The sequence below is a fragment of the Heptranchias perlo genome, chromosome 1 (genome assembly GCF_035084215.1).
Source record: "Heptranchias perlo isolate sHepPer1 chromosome 1, sHepPer1.hap1, whole genome shotgun sequence".
Lineage (NCBI taxonomy): Eukaryota > Metazoa > Chordata > Chondrichthyes > Hexanchiformes > Hexanchidae > Heptranchias > Heptranchias perlo.
Genome location: NC_090325.1, coordinates 66,358,186 through 66,382,883, shown reverse-complemented (window position 1 = coordinate 66,382,883; position 24,698 = coordinate 66,358,186). Strand labels below are relative to the sequence as shown.

The 24,698-nt window shown below is 41.0% G+C and overlaps 1 protein-coding gene across 2 annotated transcripts in view; it reads right to left on the bottom strand.

The window, feature by feature from the left end:
• Positions 1 to 1,564, bottom strand: part of map3k1 (mitogen-activated protein kinase kinase kinase 1, E3 ubiquitin protein ligase) — a 124,235-nt gene extending 122,671 nt beyond the window's left edge. The window contains exons 1-2 of one of the 2 annotated variants that reach the window (XM_067986192.1): positions 1,197 to 1,564; positions 930 to 1,121 (exon numbers count right to left, since the gene is read on the bottom strand). The gene's annotated coding sequence lies outside the window, so the exon portion shown is untranslated. Of the gene's footprint in view, positions 1 to 929 lie in introns of both variants that reach the window. The other variant, XM_067986184.1, reaches the window with a different exon arrangement.
• Positions 1,565 to 24,698: the final 23,134 nt, after the last annotated feature.

The following is a 24,698-nucleotide window of genomic DNA, read 5'->3' as shown; positions in this document are numbered from 1 at the left end:
CTCTTACTAGAGTGCTACCAACTGAACCAAGCATGCGTTACATCTGAAGCCTCGTGAGAGTCACATGAATGTCTTTTGCTCCCATGCTATGTCAGAGCCTCAGCCTGCAACAACTGTTCAGTTCTTCCCCCCCCCCCTCCCCTCTATGCTGGCAGCTAGTGTGTCAATATTTACAGGGGTCCCTCACACAGAAATTAGGAAAGCACTGCTCTAGTGTCCTAATATTTTTTTTGAGTGACCTCTGCAAATATTGACACACTAGCTCCCCTATGAAAATGTTTTTAGTAATATACAACAACAGAAATAATATGGTAGTAAGTCAACAAATACATTGACACGCCTCAAGCATGGAAAATGGGCAAAGTACTGAAGAGAGAACGGTGCCGGTCGAATTACATCAGCATGAGTCAGTGCTTTCAGGAGAGGATGGGAGAAAATTGGGCATAAACAAGAGGAAGGTACCAATTTTCATCTGTGCAATTTTGTTCATTAACAACCTAATTTTGCATTTTTTTTTACTGAATGTACATAATTGTAAAATCAAAAACCTCTCGTAAGAGTGACCATGGACAGCTAAGAGTCTCCTGGAATGAGTTGCTGCTGGTGATCCGGGAGAAAGGTTCCTTGTATGCGTAGTTCGCTCATGCGCACCGTCCTGACTATCTTCGCTTGCAGCCAATTAACAATGCATTACAAGGCCCCTGCTGGTCGCCCAACCGGGAAAACCTCTTATTTCCTTGCTTATACCGGGCACGTAAATTTTATAATTAAAAATGAGATTGGCTTTTTCTATCCTTGATTCTTGAGACGTACAGATACCAGCCTGTTGCAGAAAATTGAGCCATATACTTTTTTTTTCCAACTCCCACCTCACTCAGCCCATGAGTCCCCATCCCTGTAGCCCCATGCACTCTTGCCCAACAACTCACCTCCTCCGTCGCGTTCTCACTTTTTTTGTTGTTGCTCTCTTTCATTGTTTGTTTTGCTCTCTCTCACTCTCTTTGTCAGTGTATATCTCTGTCTTGCTTTATCTTATACGGTGGTGGTGGTAGCAAGATGGATGCAGAATCGGAATTTTGAGGTAAGATAGGGAGGATTGCAAAGACCTGAGCCAGGAATACCTGGAAAATAGGGGAAAACATCATTGTGCATTGCATATAGCTAGTCCAGAGGGTAATTACCTACTTGTCCTGTACCTTTTGCGATTTCACTCCATCTTTAACTTGGACGAATATCTATTAAAAAAATGTCTGTAAGGAATTAATAGATGTATAATGAATTAATCTTTCGTCGTTGTTGTAGTAATTTCAGGTTGCTAACCCTCCCGGATTGCCCGGGACTCTCCCTGAATGGGCGATTAATCTCCTGAGCGCCGCTGCTGGCGATCCCGGAAAAAGTGCTTTTGAATGCCTCTGTAGCCTGGACTCTCAGTTACCGTCTTAGCTAGGAGACAACTATCTTAGGCATTCAAGGCGCTGCCCATCTTCGGTTTCAGCCACTCATTCTATGCTGAAATTTCTTCAGGTTGCTGAAAATAAAATAAAAACTGTATGCAAAGGCACTCAACTACTGGAACCCCAAGCTTTATAAGGTAAGTGCAATAACATTTGGAAATTGCAGCGATTGAGCGTCATGTGATCAAATGCCACATGATCAAACCTCCAGGAATACGTCCAACCAAAGTTGGTAACTCTATACGCAGTATATTTGCATTATAGTGTGGAGGACTCTAAATGGTTGGCCATTATAGAGGGAACACTGAGTTGCACAACACTTATTTTCACCATTTTTGATACACCTAGATTAATTTTGGTTTACCAACCTATTATACCAAAGAGTAGCAGAACTTTAATTTGTGCCTGCACTTTAAATTTAATCAGGAAGAGATATTAAGTACAACCTACACACTTCCCAATTGTAAGGAGGGAATAGTTAATGGGTAAGTCACCCAGACTGCCTTCACACACGTCTTACTGTCTAACTCAAGAGTTGACAAGATCAAGCCCCAGTTTACAGTCTTGGCCAAGGAGTGTGTCAGGGTGGGGATAAAAACAAACTGAAAAGTCAGGCTGAGAATTTTTTTTAACAAAAGGTGCATTGAAAGAAAGAAAGACTTGCATTTATATAGAGCCATTCACGATCTCAGGATGTCCCAAAGTGCTTTTCAGCCGATTAAGTACTTTTGAAGTGTAGTCACTGTTGTAGGAAACGGGGCAACCAATTTGTGTACAGCAAGGTCCAACAAAAACAATACAATAATGACCAGATAATCTGTGTTTCAGTGATGTTGATTTAGGGAAAAATAATGACCAGGACACCAGGGAGAACTCCCCTATTCATTGAATAGTGCCATGGAATCTTTTATCACCTGAGAGGGCAGATAGGGTCTCGGTTTAACGTCTCATCCGAAAGACGGTATTTCCGACAGTGCGGCGCTCCCTCAATACTGCACTGAGTTGTCAGCCTAGATTTAGTGCTTAAGTCTCTGGAGTGGGATTTAAACCCACAACCTCTGACTCAGAGGTGAGAGTGCAGTCAATGAGCCACAGCTGATACCGGTGCCCCTAATTTTGCCCACGTGGTTTTATTCCAAAATAAATGCAGATATTTGTATGCACATTAGATTCAGGAATTGTGCTTTTGGATTGGAAATTTGCAAGTGTCACTCCATTATTAAAGAAGGGAGGGAGAGAAAACCAAGTAACTACTGATCTATCAGTTTAACATCAATTTTGGGGAAGTTACTGGAATCTATATAACTTTCTATTTCTTCATCCAAGTCATAAGCTCTGGAGTTCCCTCCCTAGACCTCTCTACATTTCTACCTCTCTCTCTTCCTTTAAGACACTCCTTAACACTTACCTCTTTAATCAAGCTTTTGGTCACCTGTCCTAATATCCCTTTATGTGGCTTGGTGTCAAATTTTGTTTGATAATGCTCCTGTGAAGTGCCTTGAGATGTTTTACTACATTAAAGGCGCAAGATGTTGTTGATCAAAGAGAGTCAGCATGGATTTGCGTAGGGTAGGTCATGTCTGACTAATCTAGTTGAATTTTTTGAGGAAGTCATTAGCGTGGTGGATAGGGAAGTGTCAATGGATGTTTTCTATATGGACTTCCAGAAAGTATTTGATAAGGTCCTGCACAAGCGATTATTAGAAAAAATGAGAGCGCACGGAATTGGTTGTAACCTTGTGACATGGGTCGGTATTTGGTTGGGAGGTGGGAGACAGAGAGTAGGGACAAAGGGAATGTTCTCTGATTGGAATGATGTTTTCCAGGGATTGATACTGGGGCCTTAGCTTTTCACCATATATATTAATGACTTGGATGAAGAAATAGACAGTTAAAGATCCAATTTGAAAATTATACTAAATTTGGAGGCACAGTAAATTGTGTGGATGGGAGTAGGGAGTTACAAAGGGATGTAGACGAACTAAGTGAGTGGGGAAAAACTATGGCAGATGGAGTTCAATTTGGGGAAGAATGAGGTCATCCACTTTGGATCTGAGAAAAACAAATCGGTATATTTTCTTAATGGTGTGAGACTAGGAGTTGTGGAGGAGCAAAGGGATTTGAGTGTCCAGATACACAAATCACTAAAAGCTAGTGCACAGGTACAAGTAATCAAAAAGGGCTAATGGAATGTTGGCCTTTATCTCAAGAGGGCTGGAATATGAAGGGGAGGAAGTTATGATACAGTTGTATAGAGCCTTGGTCAGACCCCATCTGGAGTACTGCATTCAGTTTTAGGCACCATACCTCAGGAAGGATATATTGGCCTTGGAGGTGGTACAGTGCAGATTCACTAGAATGATACCAGGCCTTAAAGAGTTAAATTATGAGGACAGTTTGCATAATCTTGGCTCATATTCCCTTGAATTTAGAATTGAGGGGTGATCTAATCGAGGTGTTTAAAATGTTAAAGAGATTCGATAGAGTAGGTACAGAGAATCTATTTCCTCTGATGGGCGAATTCAGAACAAGAGGGCATAATCTTACAATTAGAGCTTGGCTATTTAGGAGTGAAATCAGGAAACACTTGTTCACAGAAAGGATATTGGAAATCTCAAACTTGGTCCCCCAAAAGACTGTGGATGTTGGGTCAATTGAAATTTTCAAGACTGAGATTGATAGATGTTGGGTAAGGGTATCAAGAGAAATGGAACAGGTACAGCCATGATCTAATTGAATAGCGCAACAGGCTCGAGGGGCTGAATGGCCTACTCATGTTCCTATGTCCTCTACTATTCTAATTTGTGGGATAACAGCATTTAAATCCAGAGTATGCCTATGTAGCACCACAAAATGCAGGATGGCAGAATATTTTTTATCAGTAATCACAGGGACTGATGATCGGACAATAGATAGATCCTTCCTAAAGTACGTTGCCCAGAATTGGACACAATAGAGGAGAGCAGGTAGGTGATTGGTTGATATATGTCAATGTTTTTTTCTCTCTCTAAGTCAGGGCAGGGGTTTAACTAAGAGCTTAAATCGGTAACTTAAACTAGATAAATTAATTAGTTAATAAAACCAAAAATATTGAGTGATTTAAAAACTTTAATAAAGTAAATAAATAAATTCTGCTTCGACAAGCAATGGCAGGGCAGGTGGGTATGCTGTATCTGCAGCATGTGGGAGTTGGTGGAGACCAGCGTGATCCCCGGCAACCACATCTGCAGTAAGTGTCTGCAGCTCGAGGAACTTCAGCTCAGATTTGTTGAGCTGGAGTCCAAGCTGCAGATGTTACGATGCATCAGGGAGGGGGAGAGTTACCTGGACACTTTAATCCAGGAGGCAGTCACACCCCTTAGGTTAGGTAGTAGTTTAGATTCATTCAGTGATCAGGGACAGGAGGATGTGACTGCACGTCAGGCAGGTATGGGGACCCAGGTTATAGTATTGGAGGAGCCTCAACCCTTGACCTTGTCCAACAGGTATGAGATACTTGCTACCTGTATGGATGAGAACAAGGACTGCAGGGAGGATGAGCAAACTGTCCACGGCATCGTGATACAGGAGGCCATTCAAGTGGGGGGAGTAAAAAGGAATGTGGTATTGGTAGGGGATAGTATAGTCAGGGGGATAGATACTGTTCTCTGCAGCCGCGACTGAGAATCCTGAAGGCTGTGTTGCCTGCCCGGTGCCAGGGTTAAGGACCTGTCCTCGCAGCTGGAAAAAAACTTGGAGCATGACGGGGAGGATCCAGTTGTCGTGGTCCATGTAGGAACCAACAACTTAGGTAGAACTAAGAATGGGGTTCTGCTGAGGAGCTAGGGTCTAAATTAATAAGCAGAACCTCAAAGGTAATAATCTCTGGATTACTACCTGAGCCACTTGCAAATTGGCATAGGGACAAACAGATCAGAGAGCTAAATGCGTGGCTTAAAGAGTGGTGTGGGAAGCAGGGGTTTCGATTCATGGGGCACTGGCACCAGTACCGGGGAAAGAGAGAGCTGTTCCGTTCGGACGGGCTCCACTCAATCCAGGCTGGGACCAGCATCCTGGTGAATCGAATAACTAGGGCTTTAATCTAAAAAGGGGGGGGAGGGGTCAGGTGAGGGGAAATTTAGAAATCTAATCAGGAAAGTCAAGACAACAGAGCAGTGTGGTGATTTAGGAGAGCAGTGTGGTGATTTAGGTAAGCAGTGTGTGGCAGGAAGGAACAGAGAGTTTACCAATAATAGTGCATCAGCAAATAATGTCAAAGCAGGAAAAAATAGTAAAAAGTCAAAATTAAAGGCTCTTTATCTGAATACATGGAGCATTCGTAATAAGATAGATGAATTAGTTGCACATGTAGAGATAAATGGGTTTGATCTAAAAACCATTACAGAGATATGGTTGCAAAGTGACCAAGGTTGGGAACTAAATATTCCAGGGTACATGACTTTTTAGAAAAGACAGGCAGAATGGAAAGAGAGGGGGTGTAGCCCTAATAATAAAAGATGACATAAGTACAGTGGTGAGAAAGGATCTTGGCTTGGAAGATCAGGAAGTAGAATCAGTATGGGTGGAGATAAATGACAAGGGGCAGAAAACAGGTGGGAATAGTTTATAGGCCCCCTAATAGTAGCAATAGCATTGGACAGAGTATTAATCATGAAATAATAAGAGCTTGTAACAAAGGTAATGCAATAATCATGGGGGACTTTAATCTGCACATAGACTGGGCAAATCAAATTGGCAAAGATTGTTTGATGGACGAGTTCATGGAATGCATTCGAGACGGTTTCCCAGAGCAATATGTCATGGAACCAACCAGGGAACAGGCTATTTTAGATTTTGTATTATGTAATAAGACAGGGTTATTTAGTAATCGCACAGTAAGAGATCCTCTGGGGAAGAGTGATCATAATATGATAGAATTTCACATTGAATTTGAGAGTGACGTACTTAAGTCAGAATTAGAGTCTTAAACTTAAATTTAAATAAAGCCAATTACATAGGTATGAGGGGCAAGTTGGCTAGGGTAGATTGGGAAACCAAATTAAAGGGTATAATAGTGGAAAAGCAACTATTTAAAGAAATATTTCAATATTCTCAACATTCCATTGAGAAATAAAAACTCCACGAGAAAAGTGATCCATCCATGGCTAACTAAAGAAGTTAAGGATAATATTAGAGGCCTATAATTTTACCAAGAAGAGTAGTAAGCCTGAGGATTGGGAGAGTTTTAGAAACCAGCAAAGGACGACCAAAAAATTGATAAAACGGGAGAAAATAGAAAGGAAAGTAAACTAGCAAGAAATATAAAAATGGATTGTAAGAGCTTCTGCAAGTATGTAAAAAGGAAGAGAGTAGCAAAAGTAAACGATGGTCCCTTAGAGGCTGAGATAGGAGAAATTATAATGGGGAATCAGGAAATGGCAGATGTGTTAAACAAATATTTTGTATCTGTTTTCACAGAAGACACAAAAATGTACCAGAAATAGTGGGGAACCAAGGGTCTAATGAGAGTGAGGAACTTAAAGCAATTAATATCAGTAGAGAAAAAGCACTGGACAAACTAATGGGACTAAAAGCTGATAAATCCCCTGGACCTGATGGCCTACATCTGAGGGTTCTAAAAGAGGTGGCTGCAGAAATAGTGGATGCATTGGTTATGATTTTCCAAAATTCCCTAACCCTAGATTCTAGAACAGTCCCAGCGAATTGGAAGGTAGCAAATGTGACCCCACTAGTCAAGAAAGGAGGGAGAGAGAAAACAGGGAACTACAGGCCAGTTAGCCTGACATCAGTCGTCAGGAAAATGATGGAATCCGTTATTAAGGAAGTGGTAATAGGGCACTTAAAAAATCATAATATAATTAGGCAGAGTCAATATGGTTTTATGAAAGGGAAATTGTGTTTGACAAATTTATTAGAGTTTTTTGAGGATGTAACTAGCAGGGTAGCTAAAGGGGAACCTGTGGATTTTCAAAAGGCATTTGGTAAGGTGCCACATAAAAGGTTGTTACACAGTAAAAGGGCTCATGGGCTTGGGGGTAACATATTAGCATGGATAGAGGATTGATGGATTAATGGATAGAAAACAGAGAGTTGGGATAAAGGGTCATTTTCAGGATGGCAGGCTGTAACTAGTGGGGTGCCACAAAGATCGGTGCTTTGTCCTCAGCTATTTACAATCTACATTAATGACTTAGATGAAGGGACTGGGGGTAATGTATCCAAGTTTGCTGACGATACAAAGCTAGGTGGGAAGGTAAGCTGTGAAGAGGATACGAAGAGTCTGCAAAGGGATATAGATAGGTTAAGTGAGTGGGCAAGATGATGGCAGATGGAGTATAATGTGGGGAAATGTGAGGTTATTCACTTTGGTAAGAAGAATAGAAAAACAGAATATTTTTTAAATGGTGAGAAAGTATTAAATGTTGGTGTTCAGAAAGACTTGGGTGTCCGCGTACAAGAAACAAAAAGTTAACATGCAGGTACAGCAAGCAATTGGGAAAGCACATAGCATGTTGGCCTTTATTGCAAGGGAGTTGGAGCACAAAAGTAAGGAAGTCCTACTATAATTAGTGAGACCTCACCTGGAGCACTACGTACAGTTTTGGTCTCCTTGTCTAAGGAAGGATATACTTGCCTTAGAGGTGGTGCAGCGAAGGTTAACTAGATTAATTCCTGGGATGAGAGGGCTGTCCTATGAGGCGAGGTTAAGTAGAGCCTATATTCTCGAGTTTAGAAGAATGAGGGGTTGCCTAATTGAAACATACAAGATTCTGAGGGGGCTTGACAGGGTAGACGCTGAGAGGTTGTTTCCCATGGCTGGAGAGTCTAGAACTAAGGGATATAGTCTCAGAATAAGGGGTCGGCCATTTAAGACTGAGATGAGGAGGAATTTCTTCACTCAGATGGTTGTGAATCTTTGGAATTCTCTACCCCAGAGGGCTGTGGATGCTGAGTCGTTGAATCTATTCAAGGCTGAGAGACAGATTTCTGGACTCTAGGGGAATCAAGGGACATGGGGATCGGGCAGGAAAGTGGAGTTAAGGTCGAAGTTCAGCCATGATCTGATTGAATGGTGGAGCAGCCTCGAGGGGCCATGTGGCCTACTCATGCTCCTATTTCTTATGTTCTTATGTCCTTATGTACTCCAGCTGAAGCCTAACCAGTGATTTATAAAGGTTTACCATAACTTCCTTGCTTTTGTACTCCATGCCTCTTTCTAAAGCCAAAGACTCTACATGTTTTTTTTAACAGCTTTATCAACTTGTCCTTCAAGATTTATGTATGTGAACCCCCAGGTCTCTCTGATCCTGCACCCTTTTAAAATTGTACCATTTAGCTCATATTGCCTCATCTCATTCTTCCTCCTAAAATTGCATCACTTCACACTTCTCTGCATTAAATTTCATCTGCCATGTGAGTGCCTATTTCCCGAGTCTTTCTATGCCCTCCTGAAGTTTGCTACTATCCTCCTCACTGTTTACTATATTTCCAACTTTTGTGCCATCTTCAAACTTTGAAATTGTACCCAAGTCCAGGTCATTAATATATATCAAAAAGAGCAGTGGTCCCAATACTGATCCCTGGGGGACTCCACCTTCCAGTCGGAAAAACAACTATTCACCGTTACTCTCTGCTTTCTGTCTCTTAGCCAGTTTTGTATCCATGCTGCTACTGCCCCTTTAATCCCATGGGCTTCAATTTTGCTAACATTCTATTATGTGGCAATTTTTCCAGTCTTTCTTTGTATTTGTATTTCCTCATACCAGGCAGCATCCGAGTGAATCTGTGCTGTACCTAAGTCTTAACACTTACCTGCAAGCTCAGTCTCAATGTCACCAAGTTCTTTCTATATATGTTTTATACATAACTTACCAGACAACAGGAGGAGGCATTGAAAACAGACAGTCAACATTATATTATGTGAAGGCCAAGGATCAGTATCCCCCGCACCTGTGCTTTGGCAAGTCATACAGGAGCAGTTAGAATAGTGCACAGACAAGAGCCTATTGTAGAAACTACTGACTGTGCTCCTCGTGTATATTATCAGTTCTCACATTCAGCTCCTGTTGGGAGTCGGGACACAAAGTTCCAGAAACAGATATGTCTGTAAGCATTCAATGTCTCCTCAGAAAGATCAACCAGTCATCCTTGGCGAATAGCAAGATTATGAAGCACAGAAAAAACTGCTAGACCTTCTGAGGAATATATTGTAGCATTCCTCCTGAATGGCTCGAATATTTAAAATGCAACTTGAGCATCTCATAGGTTTTGAAGTGAACTCAAGTGCCGAACTGTTCCTTAGCAGGTGAACTAAAATTTAGAGGGGCTGGCCATTAGCCAAGGTTTCAAGCCATAAACATTGTCATTTAGCCTATTTATCCTTGATAGATGAGGCTAGTCTAAATGACGACAATAGATCTATCCTCCTCCTCCACCTAGCTTAATGTACTTTGGCCTAGAAATTGGACCTCTTTGCGTCCATCCCATGCCTAAAGTACGCCTGAATGATGTCTGGTCCGATATTGGGTCGGGCCATTTTTCACACGTCTGGGGCGGCGACCTAAAACAGGTGTTAGCCTCTTGTATGTGCTAATGAGGGGCCTACATCCACTTTAGGACTCCTCTGAGAAATTGGGCTGCCCTGAGCGGAGCAAACGCTTGGCCTAGATTTTTCTCTGTAGTGGATTTAGCGCTGAAACAACAGGGGGTAATTTTTACCCTACAAAGCGGCTGGGCAGTTAAAATTGTCCAGATTACTTACCTGCCGGAAAAATGCCAGGTTCCCACGACTTTAACCTGCTCTCCTGAGGATCGTGGTCAGGGGAGAGGGAAGGAAACCCGGGGCGGTGGGGCCCGGAGAAGCTTTCCTGCTCCTAGCTCACGGAACCATAAAGAAAATTGAATTACAACTTACCTGGACCTCTTCTGGCCATGCTACTGCTTGCCATGCCTCACTGTTGGGTCCCAGGGTTAAAATTGCTTCAGGTCCTAATTGCATCATAGGACTCCAACTTTTATATATTAATAAGACCATGCCTGCCTGTGGTGCCTTTCCCAGCACCAAAATCAGCACTGTTAAAATGGCAGTGGATGCATACGTGGTGGGAATGCAGCGGGAAGCATCCAACCACTACTTTAACCACTTGGCTATCCCGTTCCCATCGGGCGGGCATAATTAAAATCAACCTTTTTCTCTCTTCTACCTTCTGTAGGTATCTGCTTCCTGCTGCATTCTCTCCCTTATGTCTCCCACTTTCTCTGTATGGATCATACAGTTTTCTCTGCATGACTTACACACACTTTTCTTCCTACATAAGAACATAAGAAATAGGAGCAGGAGTAGGCCAATCGGCCCCTCGAGCCTGCTCCGCCATTCAATAAGATCATGGCTGATCTGATCCTAACCTCAAATCTAAATTCATGTCCAATTTCCTGCCCGCTCCCCGTAACCCCTAATTCCCTTTACTTCTAGGAAACTGTCTATTTCTGTTTTAAATTTATTTAATGATGTAGCTTCCACAGCTTCCTGGGGCAGCAAATTCCACAGACCTACTACCCTCTGAGTGAAGAAGTTTCTCCTCATCTCAGTTTTGAAAGAGCAGCCCCTTATTCTAAGATCATGCCCCCTAGTTCTAGTTTCACCCATCCTTGGGAACATCCTTACCGCATCCACTCGATCAAGCCCCTTCACAATCTTATATGTTTCAATAAGATCGCCTCTCATTCTTCTGAACTCCAATGAGTAGAGTCCCAATCTACTCAACCTCTCCTCATATGTCCGCCCCCTCATCCCCGGGATTAACCGAGTGAACCTTCTTTGTACTGCCTCGAGAGCAAGTATGTCTTTTCTTAAGTGTGGACACCAAAACTGTATGCAGTATTCCAGGTGCGGTCTCACCAATACCTTATATAACTGCAGCAATACCTCCCTGTTTTTATATTCTATCCCCCTAGCAATAAAAGCCAACATTCCGTTGGCCTTCTTGATCACCTGCTGCACCTGCATACTAACTTTTTGATTTTCTTGCACGAGGACCCCCAGATCCCTTTGTACTGCAGTACTTTCCAGTTTCTCACCATTAAGATAATAACTTGCTCTCTGATTTTTCTTGCCAAAGTGCATAACCTCACATTTTCCAATATTGTATTGCATCTGCCAAATCTCCGCCCACTCACCCAGCCTGTCTATATCCCCCTGTAGGTTTTTTATGTCCTCCTCACTCTCTACTTTCCCTCCCATCTTTGTATCATCTGCAAACTTTGATATGTTACACTTGGTCCCCTCCTCCAAATCGTTAATATAGATTGTAAAGAGCTGGGGACCCAGCACCAACCCCTGCGGAACACCACTGGCCACTGGTTGCCAGTCCGAGAATGAACCATCTATCCCAACACTCTGCTTTCTGTTAGATAACCAATCCTCCACCCATGCCAGAATATTACCCCCAATCCAGTGATTCTTTATCTTGAGCAATAATCTTTTATGTGGCACCTTGTCGAATGCCTTCTGGAAGTCTAAATACACTACGTCCACTGGTTCCCCTTTATCCACCCTGTACGTTATGTCCTCAAAGAACTCAAGCAAATTTGTCAGACATGACTTCCCCTTCGTAAAGCCATGCTGACTTTGTCCTATTAAATTATGTTTATCCAAATGTTCCGCTACTGTCTCCTTAATAATAGACTCCAAAATTTTACCCACCACAGATGTTAGGCTAACTGGTCTATAATTTCCAGCCTTCTGCCTACTACCCTTTTTAAATAAGGGTGTTACATTAGCAGTTTTCCAATCTGCTGGGACCTTTGCCAAGTCCAGAGAATTTTGGAAAATTATTACCAAAGCATCCACAATCCCTACTGCCACTTCCCTCAAGACCCTAGGATGTAAGCCATCAGGTCCAGGGGATTTATCAGCCTTGAGTCCCATTAATTTACTGAGTACCAATTCCTTAGTGATTTTAATCGTATTTAGCTCCTCCCCCCCCTAGAGCCCCCTGTTTGTCCAGTGTTGGGATATTCTTAGTGTCCTCTACCGTAATGACTGAAACAAAATATTTGTTCAGCATTTTTGCCATCTCCATGTTTCCCACCATTAATTTCCCGGTCTCATCCTCTAAGGGACCTACGTTTGCCTTAGCCACCCTTTTTCTTTTTATATAACTATAGAAACTGCTCTCTCTTTCTTTATATCTCGCAATCCTCTCAAAAAAACAATAACATCGAGGCAGATCCGAGGCACCAACCCTCCAACAGGCACAGAAGTGATCTTGTGTATCCCAGTGTGTGTAGCCACGGCTCTATTCTCAGGCATCAGCATATTTCTGAAATTCCCTTCTGACCACGACAAAAACACATACATAAAAACAAGTAGCAATGCTGAGCCAATATAAATCCTTAATAAGTTACAGCAGTATGTCCGAGAGGCAACAAGGGGGCAAGCCATACTAGATTTAGTAATGAGTAATGAACCAGATTTAGTTAACGGCTTAACTGTGAGTGAACATCTATCCAATAGTGATCATAACATGATCGAGTTCAATGTCGTGTTTGAAAGGGAAAAAAGTGAATCAGTTGCTAAGATTCTAGACTTGGGCAAGGCCGACTTCAATGGGATGAGACAGAGACTGTCCACAGTAAACTGGGCAAATCTATTAATGGGTAAAACGACTGATGATCAGTGGGAAATGTTTAAAGAAACATTTAACGTGATACAGAATCGGTTTATACCCCTGAGGGGCAAGAACTCTACTTGCCAAAAAAAACAGCCATGGACAACTAAAGAGGTAAGGGACAGTATAAGACATAAGGAAAGGGCATACAAAAAGGCAAATAATGGCACAGATCCTGACAAATGGGAAAGATACAAAGATCAACAAAGGGTCACAAAACAGATAGTAAGGGCTACAAAAAGAGAGTATGAAAAGAAACTCGCAAGGGAAATCAAAACCAATACGAAGAACTTTTATAGTTATATTAGGAAAAAGAGGGTGGTCAGGAGCAGTGTTGGCCCCTTAAAAACTGAAAGTGGGGATATTGTCATTGGCAATGGGGAAATGGCGGACATATTGAATAATTACTTTGCGTCAGTATTTACAGTCGAAAAAGAGGATAGCATGCCGGAAATCCCAAGAAAACTTATATTGAATCGGGACAGGGACTCGATAAAATTAACATAAGTAAAGCAACAGTAATGAAGAAAATAATAGCACTAAAGAGTGACAAATCCCCAGGACCAGATGGTTTCCATCCCAGGGTTTTAAATGAAGTAGGTGAGCAGATTACAGATGCCCTAACTATAATCTTCCAAAGTTCTCTAGATTCAGGAACTGTCCCTCTAGATTGGAAAATTGCACATATCACTCCGCTTTTTAAGAAAGGAGAGAGAGGGAAACCGGGGAATTATAGACCAGTTAGCCTAACATCTGTTGTGGGGAAAATGCTGGAGTCTATAATTAAGGATGGGGTGACTGAACAACTCGAGAATTTTCAGTTAATCAGAGAGAGCCAGCATGGATTTGTGAAAGGTAGGTCGTGCCTGACAAACCTGATTGAATTTTTTGAAGAAGTGACTGAAGTAGTGGACAGGGGAATGTCAATGGATGTTATTTATATGGACTTCCAGAAGGCCCACATAAGAGACTGTTAGCTAAGATAGAAGCCCATGGAATCAAGGGAAAAATACGGACTTGGTTATGAAGTTGGCTGAGCGAAAGGCGACAGAGAGTGGGGATAATGGGAAGGTACTCACATTGGCAGGATGTGACTAGTGGAGTCCCGCAGGGATCTGTCTTGGGACCTCAATTATTCCCAATATTTATTAACGACTTAGATGAAGGCATAGAAAGTCTCATATCTAAGTTTGCCGATGACACAAAGATTGGTGGCATTGTAAGCAGTGTAGATGAAAACATAAAATTACAAAGGGATATTGATAGATTAGGTGAATGGGCAAAATTGTGGCAAATGGAATTCAATGTAGACAAAAGTGAGGTCACCCACTTTGGATCAAAAAGGGATACAACAGGGTACTTTCTAAATGGTAAAAAGTTAAAAACAGCGGATGTCCAAAGGGACTTAGGGGTTCAGGTACATAGATCATTGAAGTGTCATGAACAGGTGCAGAAAATAATCAAGAAGGCTAATGGAATGCTGGCCTTTATATCTAGAGGACTAGACTACAAGGGGGCAGAAGTTATGCTGCAGCTATACAAAACCCTGGTTACACTGCACCTGGAGTACTGTGAGCAGTTCTGGGCACCGCACCTTCGGAAGGACATATTGGCCTTGGAGGGAGTGCAGCTTAGGTTTACTAGAATGATACCCGGACTTCAAGGGTTAAGTTACGAGGAGAGATTACACAAATTGTATTCTCTAGAGTTTAGAAGGTTAAGGGCTGATCTGATCGAAGTTTATAAGATATTAAGGGGAACAGATAGGGTGGATAGAGAGAAATTATTTCCGCTGGTTGGGGATTTTAGGAGTAGGGGGCACAATCTAAAAATTAGAGCCAGACCTTTCAGGAGCGAGATTAGAAAACATTTCTACACACAAAGGGTGGTAGAAGTTTGGAACTCTCTTCCGCAAACGGCAATTGATACTAGCTCAATTGCTAAATTTAAATCTGAGATAGATAGCTTTTTGGCAACCAAAGGTATTAAGGGATATGGGCCAAAGGCAGGTATATGGAGTTAGATCACAGATCAGCCATGATCTTATCAAATGGCGGAGCAGGCACGAGGGGCTGAATGGTCTACTCCTGTTCCTATATTCCTGCAGCACTGTTTGCAGTATTGGCCTCCACACTATAGAAAGAATATTGAGGCTTTAGAGATTAATTTACAACTATTGTAAAAGATACAAAACAGACTTAGGGGTCCACGTACATATACCATTAAAATGTCATGGACAGATACAGAAAATAATCAAAAAAGCTAATGGAATGCTGGCCTTTATCTCTAGAGAACTAGAATACAAGGGGGTAGAAGTTTTGCTACAGCTATACAAAAGCCCTGGTTAGACCACACCTGGAGCACTGTGTTCAGTTCTGGACACCACATCTTAGGAAAGATATATTGGCCTTGGAGGGATTTGCAGCGTGGATTTACAAGAATGACACCAGGACAAAGCAGCCCACTTGATTGGCACCCCATCCATCACACTAAACATTCACTCCCTTCACCACCGGCGCACCGTGGCTGCAGTGTGTACCATCTACAGGATGCACTGCAGCAACTCGCCAAGGCTTCTTTGACAGCACCTCCCAAACCTGCGACCTCTACCACCTAGAAGGACAAGGGCAGCAAGCATATGGGAACAACACCACCAGCACATTTCCCTCCAAGTCACACAACATCCCAACTTGGAAATATATCGCCATTCCTTCATTGTCGCTGGGTCAAAATCCTGGAACTCCCTACCTAACAGCACTGTGGGAGAACCGTCACCACACGGACTGCAGCGGTTCAAGCAGGCGGCTCACCACCACCTTCTCAAGGACAGTTAGGGATGGGCAATAAATGCTGGCCTTGCCAGCTACGCCCACATCCCATGAACGAATTTAAAAAAAATTACGAGGCGAGATTACACAAACTAGGGTTAACTAACTTGATGGAAGATCAGCAGAAATCCTGGAGAAATAGTGTAGGCGGGCGTTTATGCCATTTTCTGGGGTTTCCGCCTATCTCCCACTGAAGTTACAGTGGAGAACTGCCATGGAAATCCTATCACCAGGCGTTTAAAAAGAGATGGATACTTACTTGAAAGTAATAGTATTAAGGGATATGGAGAAAGGGTGATTAATTAGGATTTTTTAAAAATAAAGAGCTACCATGGCTAACATAATGGTGGAGCTCAATGGATTGAATGGCATACTCCTGAATGCCATAACAGCAATAGCGACAGCACTTCAAAGTCATTAATTGTATGCAAGCACTTCAGGACATCTAGAGAGACGTATAAAGCTTGCTTTCTTTCCTCCCTTTTTTTCTCTTGAACAAATCCACTTTCAAAGTAGTTGCCCTACGTTCAATTGATTTTTTTTTTGTTTTTTAGTCAAATTTAAACAATTTTTCATTAAGGTTTTTTTTATCAAGAGTCCAAAGAAGTTTTAACATCTGTAATGCTTTAAAAACATAAGAATCTTAAACTTTATCACTTCTCTTTTTAAAATTTTTTAAAACTTTTTTGTTTTAAACAGTGGATGCTTATGACTTAATTGAGGGAGTTATCTGGGTGGAGTTACTGAGCCTGACTATGAATTGGCTGAATTACATCAGTAGACATAGTCATTAACCCAGGGTGCTTCACTGATCTTATCATTTAAACTGTATATTAATAGAGCTTCCTCACATTGTTGGACACAGACAGCAACTCCACCAGGCTGGGATAATACCCTCAGAATTCATGGTTTAAAGAAAATATTTTTGAAATTGAAAAGAAATAGATCAAAACCAGTTTATGCCAAAAAAGTTAATTCTTTTTAACTGTTCTGAATGTTTAATGGATATATTGATATCAAACTTCTTTAAACCAAAATTCCTCACTTCTGCTTGATATGCTTAAAAGGTTAATAATTTCAATAGTATCATTTTGCTGCAGTGAATAATGAATCTATATATTATTTGAAGAATAAATCTAAAAGTACAACTAGGAATTTGGGCTATGCAATTTATACCATGGTAATGAAAACATTATTATCGATAGGTGAAGTCACGAGGAATTATAAAAGTCTTGCTCATGAATAAACTCAATGCCCAACTCTTTCAATATGAGTTCAGTTTATATTACAGATTATTAAAATATTCCTGGAATAATGTGGAAAACACCTGAGATAGTTAATCTTCTTTGATATCGTGAAGAGGTAGTAATTGGAACATAGGAACAGGAGTAGGCCCTTTAGCCCCTCGAGCCTGTTCCGTGGTTCAATGAGATCATGGCTGTTCTGTGACCTAACTCCATATACCTACTTAGCCCCATATCCCTTAATACCTTTGGTTAACAAAAATCTATCAATCTCAAATTTAAAATTAGCAATTGAGCTAGCATCAACTGCCGTTTACAGAAGAGTTCCAAACTTCTACCACCCTTTGCATGTAGAAGTGTTTCCTAACTTCGCTCCTGAAAGTCTTGGCTCTAATTTTTAGGCTATGTCCCCTAGTCCTAGGCTCCCCAACCAGCGGAAATAGTTTCTCTCTATCTACCCTATCAGTTCCACTTAATATCTTGAAAACTTTGATCAAATCACCCCTTAATTTTCTAAATTCCAGGGAATGCAACCCTAGTTTGTGTAATCTCTCCTCGTAATTCAACCCTTGGAGTCCAGGTATCATTCTAGTAAATCTACGCTGTGCTCCCTCCAAGGCCAGTATATCCTTCCTAAGGTGATTCGCCCTGAACAGAACACAGTGCTCCAGATGTGGTCTAACCAGAGCTTTGTATAGCTGTAGCATAACTTCTACCCCCTTGTATTCTAGTCCTCTAGATATAAAGGCCAGCATTCCATTAGCCTTTTTGATTATTTTCTTTACCTGTCCATGACATTTTAATGATCTATGTATATGGACCCATAAGTCTTTTTGGGCCTCCACTGTTTCAAGCTTTTCACCATTTAGAAAATACTCTGATCTATCCCTTTTAGGTCCAAAGTGGATGACCTCATACTTGCCTACACTGAAATCTATTTGCCACAGTTTTGCCCATTCACTTAATCTATTAATATCTCTGTGTAATTTTATCCTTCCATCTACACTGCTTACAATGCTGTCTATCTTTGTGTCATCAGCAAACTTGGATATGTGGCTCTCTATCCCGTCATCTAAGTTGTTAATAAATACAGTGAATAGTACATAAACAAATATTGAAATATTTATTTGTCTTAACTGTCATTAATAATCATTCAATGTTTAGGTTCAAAGCACTGCATAGATGTCCACTTCTTAAATATAGTGCAATTTGTTACCTGCATTTGCATATTTTGATTTAACTGTGGAACATTCCCAGATGGTGAATATACTTAAAACCAAAATAAATTACACATTTAAAATCCCAGGTCACACAACAAGCACCAAGTGCTGCAGGGTGAATCGTTTTGCCTATATAGGGTAATGCAGCTGTATTTGCTGAACAGGCTGCAAACAGTCTCCTTAAATTTGTTCTTTAATCTAATTTTAGCCTCTTGTGAGGGTATGACCTGTGTTATAGTTACAGTAAAAATAGCATCCCAGAGTAACCTGGTCAGTTTTAACAACTAGGAGAATAAGAGGGTATAGGATGTTTTCTGCTGCTTGTGTGAGGTCATGTAAAGGCCACTTAGCTAAGGAGTACACTTTTTTGTTTAAGATGTTACAGAATATGACTTTCGATGTGCTTGCATCTCAACAACATTACCTATACAATAGGGTAGATTTTCTGATCAGTTACACTCAATTACCGGGTGTAAAATGGGTATAACCAATTGAAACATGGGTGTACATACATTATGCTAAATTTTTATCCATTTAACACTCATCCAGTTTTCCAGTTGGGTGTCCATTTTGTACTGGCACTAGAAATTACTAGCATTTTGCAGTCAATTATAACAAAATTAGGCCCCGGTGACACCAGTTAGACATCTACAGAACTTTCTAGCATTTACAGCAGCTTAACTGTCTATCATATACTCACCCATATTAAATGGGCGTCAGGGCTATTAGGGCTAGTGTTTACCAAGTTGCATTTAAAGAGTCCTACAGTAAGACTTGTATTATAGAATCATAGAAATTTATGGCACAGAAGGAGGCCATTCGGCCCATCGTGTCTGTGCTGGCCGAAAAAGAGCTATCCAGCCTAATCCCACTTTCCAGCTCTTGTAGGTTATGGCACTTCAGGTGCATATCCAAGTACTTTTTAAATGCGATGAGGATTTCTGCCTCTACCACCCTTTCAGGCAGTGAGTTCTAGACCCCCACCACCCTCTGGGTGAAATTTTTTTTCCTCAACTCCCCTCTAATCCTTGTACCAATTACTTTAAATCTATGCCCCCTGTTTATTGACCTCTGCTAAGGGAAATAGGTCCTTCCTATCCACTCTATCTAGGCCCCTCATTATTTTATACACCTCAATTAAATCTCCCCTCAGCCTCCTTTGTTCCAAAGAAATCAATCCCAGCTTATCCAACCTTTCCTCATAGCTAAAATTCTCCAGTCCTGGCAACATCCTCGTAAATCTCCTCTGTACCCTCTCTAGTGCAATCACATCTTTCCTGTAATGTGCTGATCAGACCTGTATGCAGTACTCAAGCTGTGGCCTAACTAGTGTTTTATATTCTATGCCTTGGCTAATAAAGAAAAGTATCTCGTATGCCTTCTTAACCACCTTATGTAGCTGTCCTGTTATCTGCAGGGATCTGTGGACATGCACTCCAAAGTCCCTCCGTTCCTCTAGACTTCTCAGTATCTTACCTTGTAGCAGCATTTAGAGACTATTTCTGAGCCCATTTCTTTTGTTTCTTTCATTTTTCTGCTTACTTAGTCAGGAGGCCATTTTTGGTACATCCATGATATTGGGACAATGGGTTTTTCCAATAGGAATTCTTTTTTACTTATATGTTTTGGAAGAGGAAGAAGATTAATTGAGAGATGCCAAACAGGTCAGGCCACATAAGTAGTAGAATGTATTCACCTGCCAGTACCTTCCCACCCACATTTACATGCAAAGGTACACCTACCTGATAATGATCATGTGGAACTGGCTACACAGTTTCAAAGTTATTAGACAGCCAGATAAAGAGCTGTGCTATTTGCTGCGAGGGTGTCTGTAGATAACATACTCCATAGGAAAAACCTTGCCAGTGGCAGTAATGTTTAACTGTGCCCTTAAGTCCTCCTCTGCCTCCTCCCAGAAATGCTGCAATGTTGTCACACGGGGAAGGTGTCCCAGAGTGAGAAGCAGGACCACTTTCCTTGCTGCCCACCTCATCCTGCTCCAGCCATCAAACAGGGCACTGGAGTGCTGTATCAATCCATCACTTGGCCAGACTCTGTTTCCTGCCTCCCTGTTTATTGTGACAATCACTGTCTTTTGCCATACATAGTTATTACCAAATAAGCCTTTGCAAAGGCTGAAATATACATTAAAAATAATAGGATGCTTTGTAAAGGACACAAGCATTTTAACCTCAATATGCAGGCACTTACCTTTAAGTGGCCGCATCCCTTTAAATGTACGCATCATTGCTTGTAATCAGCTCTTTAAGGACTCCTTATAAGTGACTTCTGATGCCCAATGCCAGGTCAGATATAGGTCAGGAGCTTATGCACACTATGCAAATGAAGCTGACCCTTCAAAGTCAGGCTTGGCTAAGAGTAAATCTTGTCATTTAACAATTTTGAAATCAACTTAAGGGCAAATTCATCTTGTGTCCATTTGGCCATATAATATTTGCCCACTAAGACTAACACTGTAGAAATGAAAGCCTGACAATCGCAAAAGAGAAATCAAAGAAAGACTTGCATTTTTATAGCACCTTATCACGTCACTCAGAAATGTCTCAAAGCACTTCACATGAACGTGTTGCCTTATTCCTACTCTGTATCATCCATTTGCTTTGTAGCTAAAATATCGTGCAACTTTTTACTGATTAAGTTTAAAAATATTTGATGATTTTTGGTATCTGTGAATATAATAGAATGTGAAAATCTTCTGGTTTACTGTATTATTTCATGTATTATCATCAGTTATCATTATATTTATTTATTCAAAATTAAGACTCATCCCTACAGTATTTTTTAACTCTTCTTTGATTGTGGAACCTATGATTATTCTTGGGACTTTGCAGTATACTATTTACTGTGCAGATATGGGGGAACTTTAGGATCTCTCTGGATGGATGAATTGAAATGGGCCGAAAGGCCGCCTTCATTTATAATTATCTTGTGATCTTGTTTATCTATACATAGCAAAGCCTCTCTGTAACTGGCATATTTTTTTGTATGCCTCAGATTTTCAGAGAAGCCACATGGTCCCAGAAACAGACAGTCTTTCAGCCACAGTAATGAATGTGTGCAAGTATTTGAAGTGCCATTCTAACTATTGATGGGATCAATCTTGACTGCCTTCACCTGGCGTTAAAAGGGCAGTAACAGCCTCAAAATTAACAACGGTGATGCGGTCGGCTCCATTTTGAAAGGGGCCTACCGCTGGGTGTCCAAAGCGCACGCCTGTTTCAGGCGATAAGCTCCATTTAATACGGAAATCGGATCCTATGACATAAATAGAACCCCGATTGCCATTTTAGGTTGGAACTGGTCGGAGCCTGCGCAGATTTTCAGAGAAGCCACATGGCCCTAGAAACAGACAGTCTTTTAGCCACAGTAATGTATGTGTGCAAGTATTTGAAGTGCCATTCTAACTATCGATGGAGCAATTTTGACTGCCTTCATCTGGCGTTAAAAGGACGGTAACCGCCTCAAAATTAAGCAATGGAACCGAACAGACCCGCTAAAAGTAAGTGTCAAATTATTTTTGTGGGCCCCAGAGGAGCAGGAGTCTCGCCCGACCTTGAGGCCTAAATCTGGTAAGCTGCACAGGGCTGCCAGTTTGTTGTTCGCCTGCTCAATTTAAATGAGGCTGGGGCCTCAAAATTGCAGTGGCCTTTTCACCACCGGAATGGACGGCTGACCAGTGCACTCCGCCGAACGGTCATCCAAAAACCAAAATAGACCTCAATAACTTTACAACTGCGGAATAACTTTGTCTGATAACTAGGATAATACATAAACAGAGATGCATTTCAAGACAAGAACACACTGAAGGTTTCAAATGACAGAATGTACCGTGAGAAAAGCTCAACTGGTTTATTAGCACCATCTGAATCCTGAGATGTGTTTCTATCTTGAAACATATTTCTATTTATTTTATAATATAAAAACAGGAGTCGCCTCCCTCAGTGGCTCCATTGGTAAGTACCCAAATGATTTTGGGTTTGCGCAGAGCTAGGTGATTTCAGCTAGGGTGGTCTCAGCATTCCTGGGCTATGGTGAGGAAAAAATCAGCCAGGGCTCCTGTTTCTTATTGATATCCAGTGACTCCTGCTGGAAACTGCATGTGTATTGACGCCAATTGAGGACTGGATTGAGTTTGGCTGCCCCTCCCCCGAATGACTGAATAACCAGCGGGCATTTACTGTTCAGGCTCACATGTCAAGGATAATTACTTGGACCATGTACCAGAGGATAGCTGGTGCCCGTGAAACCTTACCCCAGTAGGAGTCAGTGCCTTCAGGAGAATAGGAGGGGGGAGAAGTAGTTCTGAGAATCCCTAGTAGAACTGAGTGTTCAGTACTTAACAGCAAACATCTGGAATTCAAATTAAAGTAATACTTGAATTCTGTCATGCTGTGTGATTCATACTATTGTGATACGAGCTTTTATTTTACTAAATATTACAAGATAATAATGGTTTGTATTATAAAACAGTATCACAAAATGAACAGGCAATGGGGGATGAGCATTTGAAGTTCTCCTTCAGTTTGAATGAAATTGGAGTTATCCAGTGACAAAACTCAGATTCACAGTTGGGCCACTGCTGTGAAGCCAATGTTCAGACCATCAAATGTTGGAGACAATTTGGCCTGATCGGAAAGGTTAAGAGTCAAATGCATGTACTTATAGCCAATTAACTAATCATCTTCATAAAATGTATCAAATGTGCAACTCATTTTTGTAAATTTACTAGTCAAAAGCAATTTATTTGGTATTCTATCATTTAAATAGGGTGTAAAAATAAAAATGGATTTAGTAGCTTTTCTTACAATTGAAAATACTTTGCTCACAAATATTTGTCGATCCATTTTATATAGTTATGATTCATAGGTTCTTATTCCCTGGTGAAGTTTCTTTAACCTCTTCGGAATATCTGAGTAACTTGGCGGAATTACATTTTGGCCACAGATAAAAGATTTTGCAGAAGGGACTTGAGGGAGCTCTGATTTGACATTGATAGTCGGAGCTTATTGAATATGTTTCATTAGAAGCAACTTTCACTCCCCACATTTCCAAATGGCTAGAGATTTCTCACGGTGGAAACACAAATATTTTCCAATTTGGTTGACGAGGAAAGACAAATATTTTTTCATGTTTCTGAAATCAAAGAAGGTTGCTAAGATCCTAAAAATATTGCACATCATAAATTGCGGCAGTCAGCGGCCTTCAGTCGATGCAAGAGAGCCATCTGTTAGCACTGACAGTTGTGTTTTTCACTGCCTTGTACAGAGCCTGGCAGAACAGCTTGTAATACTGGGACTGATCAGAACTTGGTTCAATAAAGTAATGGTTGAAGTTTGCTACAAAATTAGATTTATTTAAAACTAGATTAACTTACCATGATAATTTGGAGAACCTGGTCACTAGGAATATTGTATTACAATATAATATAATTTAAAGCTCTAACAAAGTTTTTTTTTTGGTGTGTAGTGGAAATGCCAATAAATGTTTGTATGATACATATATAGACTGTAACATCCAGTAAATCAATCTGGTGCCTTATTGATAGCCTGGGGGAAATATAGACATCAAATGCCTACAGAGCAGGTTGAAGTTGATAAATGTATTATTACAAGCTGTCAGCTCAACTTACATCAGTCAAGATATATCAGTACTATAAAGGATTTCAGCCTTTTGAAAAAGCCTCGAGTATTAAGTGTACATGGTCTACAAACTGTCAGCAAACACAGCAAAATCTAAAAAAACCAAAAGATATATGAGTGACTGGCACAGATAGCAAGTCCCTCCAGAGAACATAAAAGCAGCACTTTTGCTTACTGCTGATTTCATTATTTCCACAGAGATGATTACAATTTCTTATTGTCTATTATTTTAAAAGAATTGTCCACAGATCTGCAAAGTTTAATATATAGCTATAAACAGTGACGTTAAACATTAAACTGACAGGCAGGCACATGTGCTTCCAGTTGGCCTGCCAGCAGGTTTAGGGTTTAGGATATCGGGAGGTCAAGTACTGTAACTGCAAGACTGATGACTGTCACCTCCCATCCACCACTAATTTCAAAAAAGGCTTGTTACTGCAAAAAATAGCATATTTAAATGGTAGCTTACTTAATTAATATTTCACCTCATGGCTCAGTGAATAAGTGCACTGCCCAGTATGGCATTGAGCCACAGAGGCCAGGAAGGTTCCAGGTTTGATCCGTGGCCCATACTGGGTTACCTGATATCAGTCAGAACGGTGGTAGTGCTGTTACAATTAGTC